General features: G+C 38.0%; 1 protein-coding gene across 1 annotated transcript in view; it reads right to left on the bottom strand.

Annotated features, from left to right (window-relative positions):
* RGSL1 (regulator of G protein signaling like 1) overlaps window positions 1-4010 on the bottom strand; it is a 136697-nt gene that overhangs the window by 83298 nt on the left and 49389 nt on the right. The window lies entirely within an intron of this gene.

The raw sequence follows: 4010 nt of genomic DNA, 5'->3' as shown, positions 1-4010 counted from the left end.
GTGCTGCCAACCTTGGGACTTACAATGGACTTAAGTTAATGGTCTGCTGTGTGGTTTGGTAACATCGAGACTGTGCCTTTTGTCTTGTCAGCCTTGGGGCTTCTCAGGCTCAGCAGCCAGCAGCTGTCTGAGTGAAGAAACGCCTCTAGCTCCAGTAGGCCGGGAGCAGGAGGCAGAGCTGGATCCCAAGGTTGAGGGGCTTTCACCCAGCCTCTAGAGCCTGGCACTTTGAACTTGGACTTAAAGCCTCAAATTGTAAGAATAAACTCCTATTTGTGAAGGCCTTCCCATTTGTGATATATTCATGTCAGAGCGGCACTAGGTAACCAGAACAATATCCATCCCTGAGACTAACATCAGTCCAGTCTGTGTTATCTAAGTCTGTTGGCACTAGGTCTAGGGCACCTTATTCAGAGAAACTGCTGAGACCAGGCCCATTATACTTCTTGTTATTGCATTAGTCAAATGATAAGTGCCATCCCTCCTGCAACCAGCCATTCTCCACTGACACCACTGATACTTGCCCTCTGGAACCCTTGCTGTATAATTAGCAAAAACCAAACCCATTACAGTTGAGTCAATTCCAACTCATGGTGAACTGCTCTATAGGCCTGTAATCTTTATGCAAGCAGTTCATCAAGCCTTTCTTTCATGAAACCTCTGTGTGGATTTGAACTGCCAACCTTTAGGTTAGCAGCTGATCATAAACCGCTTGCACCACCCAAGATCTTTGAAATCAGCAAACTTCCACATTCTCAACCTCTTTTCCAAGAGTTCCCCCCACCATCTTGCTTTAATTGAAATCGTTCTGTTTCCTGAGGACCCTGTTTCCATCTCAAAGTTCTCAAATGTTGAATGTTTATTCTATCATACCACACATACTTCAGAGTTAGTGTTCTGGTCCCCTATTGCCATTCAGAAAGCATTATTTTTAAAAAATATTGAAACATTATTATTGAGAAATAATAGATTACAAGATGTTAGTATTAGAAGAGTAGTGCCTAAGGCATTTGACTGCTAACCAGAAGGCTGGCAGTTCAAACCCACCAGCCACTCCTCAGAAGGAAGATTGGGCAATCTACTTCCGAGAGATATCACCTTGGAAACCCAAGGAGGGGTTGCTATGGGTCGAATTGACTCGATGGCAGTGAGTTTTTTTTTTTGGTCGTTGTTATTTGCCGTTGAGTTGGCCCCGACTCATAGCGACCCCTCCTTGGGTTTCTGAGGCAGTATCACTATGGAAGTAGGATTGCCCAACCTTCCTTCCAAGGAGTGGCTGGTGGGTTTGAACCTCCAGCCTTCTGGTTAGAAGTCAAGGGCCTTAGGCACTATGCTACCAGAGCTCCTGTTTTTTCTTTTAAGAGGTTAATATTGTAGAAGAAAATATAGGTTATAAACCCATTAAAGTCAAGGATGATGATTTATTCATCTTTATAACCTCCTCAGAAATTAGAACAGAGCCTAGTTATACAGTAAATGCTTTAAAATGTTTATTAGTAGGAGGCACCACAGGAAATTTTTGTGTGATTTATTAAGACTTTCAGAGACAAACAGCACACAAAAAGTACTCATTACTATATATATATATATATATATTCTATATATATCATATGTGTACATATACTAGATCTAAAGAAATACAATTCAATCAGCATAAAAATAAACCCCATACTATGAAAGATTATTATTGTTGTGTGCCATTGAGTCCATTTTGGCTCATAGCGACCCTATAGGACAGAGTAGAACTGACTGCCCCATAGGGTTGCCTAGGATGTAGTCTTTATGGGAGCAGATCACTAGATCTTTTCTCCTATGGAGACTTTGGTGGGTTTGAATCACTGACCTTTCAGTTAGCAACTGAGCACTTAACCATTGCATTATCAGGGCTCCTTGGAAAACTACATAGTCTAAAAACAAAACAAAATAAAACAAAACATCCTTCCAACACAAAATACCTAAAAATGCTGGGTAAAAAAATAACACACTTTTAAACTCAAGTGTATAAGAAATTAAGATGATACAGAAGCATAGAGTCAAGAAAACAAAGAGGATGCAAAAACAAGAAAGGTAAACAAGCTGACACCAATATTTTATTTATCCTAAAAACACATGTAATATTAATGCCACTTGGAGACAGAAAGCAAAGCAATAAGCCCTTAGAAAACAACGAAAGATTTGGGCACTATTACTTACTGTCAAGGCACTTCAAAATGATGAAAATAGCTACTGAGAAATTTAGCAGAGCTTTTGTCATTTACAGTGCAGGGGAAGACAAAACCTGAAATTCAGAGATAGCCAGGAACATCCTAGGCTTTCAAATGCAACTCCAAGGAGTAAGGGAATGATAACCAACTTTGAATCCTGTGAATATGAGGGTGGATTAACATATCCAAAATATATTATTAATACACTATTATAAAAAATCAATTAATGTAATACAAAAATATTTGTAATACATTATTAATATAGTGTATTACAAAAAATTAATTAATGTCATACACTACATTAATGGAATGAAAAGGAAAAAAATAACGTGATCATCTAAACTGATGAAGAAAACCCATTTGACAAAATCCAACACACTTTTGTGATACAAACACTCAATAGTAATTAAGAATAAGAATAGTGTTAATCTGTAGGAATAGAAAGAAACTTACATGCTAAAGTCCATTTATGAGAAAACCACAGGTAACATTTTACTGAATAGTGAAAGACTTAAAGCTTTCTCCCTAAGATCAGAAACAGAGCAAGGATGTCTGCTTTTGCCACTTCTATATAATATTGCAGGAGCTCTAGTAGCATAGTGCCTAAGACACTTGACTGCTAACCAGAAGGCTGATGGTTCAAACTCACCAGCCACTCTTTGGAAGTAAGGTTGGGCAATCTACTTTCATAGTGATACCACCTCGAAAACTCAAGGAGGGGTTGCTATGAGTCAGGTCCAACTCAACAGCATATAACAACAACAACAACAACAAAAACAACATGTAATATTGCACTGGAAGTCCTAGCCAGCACAATTAGGCAAGAAAAAAAATAAAAAGGAGGAAGTAAAATCAGAAAGGAAGAAGTAAAATTATCTCTATTAAAAGGTGACTTGAGCTTTTATATTAAAAAATCCTAAAGATTACACACACACACACACAACTATGAGAGATAATAAACAAAGTCAGCAAGTTACAGAATACAAGATTAACACACAACATCAGCTATACAGTTATACTTCCATACACTAGCAATGAACATTCTGAAAATGACATTAAGCAAAAAATTTCATTTATGGTAACATCAAAAAGAATAAAATACTTAAGAAGTTTAACCAAAAAATCCATGCACTGAAAACTATAAAACACTGCTTCTTTCAGAAGATATCTGGTGTTGGATTGGAAGACATAATACTGTTAACATGTCAACACTACCCAAAGTGGTCTATAGATTCAATGAAATCTCTATGAAAACTCCAATGGCCTTTTTTATATAAATGGAAAATGAATCCTAAAATACATATAAACTTGAAAGTTATCCTTGATAGTCAAAATAATCTTGGAGAAAAAAAAGTTAGAGGACTCATACTTCCTGATTCCAAAGCTTATTACAAAGCTACAGTAGTCAGAACAGTGTGGTGCTACATAAGGATATATAGACCACTGAAATAGGACTTAGAGCTCAGAAATAAACACATACATCTATAGCAAATTGATTTTTCATAAGGATACCAAGACCATTTATATGAGAAAGAATAGTCTCTTCAACAATGATCCTGGGATAACTGAATTTCCATATGCAAAAATATTAAGTTGTACCTCAAATTCAGCAGCAGGGCAGTAGATTGGGAGGAAGGGGATTAAAAGCCAGGAACCTGGACAGAGGAGCAGTCAGCCGCAGGGATCCAGGTGAGGAGAGGGAACCCAGGCATGCCCAAAGCAGCAAGGTGGGAGGGCGGGAGAAAGGGGATTAAAAGGCTCAGGAATCCAGACAGAGGTGTAGTCAGCCGCAGGGACCCAGGTAAG

The sequence above is a fragment of the Orycteropus afer genome, unplaced genomic scaffold, assembly GCF_000298275.1.
Source record: "Orycteropus afer afer isolate SDZICR_OR568_19922 unplaced genomic scaffold, OryAfe1.0 scaffold00043, whole genome shotgun sequence".
Lineage (NCBI taxonomy): Eukaryota > Metazoa > Chordata > Mammalia > Tubulidentata > Orycteropodidae > Orycteropus > Orycteropus afer.
The sequence above is the reverse complement of the archived record's forward strand: the minus strand, read 5'-3'. Positions and strand labels throughout refer to the sequence as shown.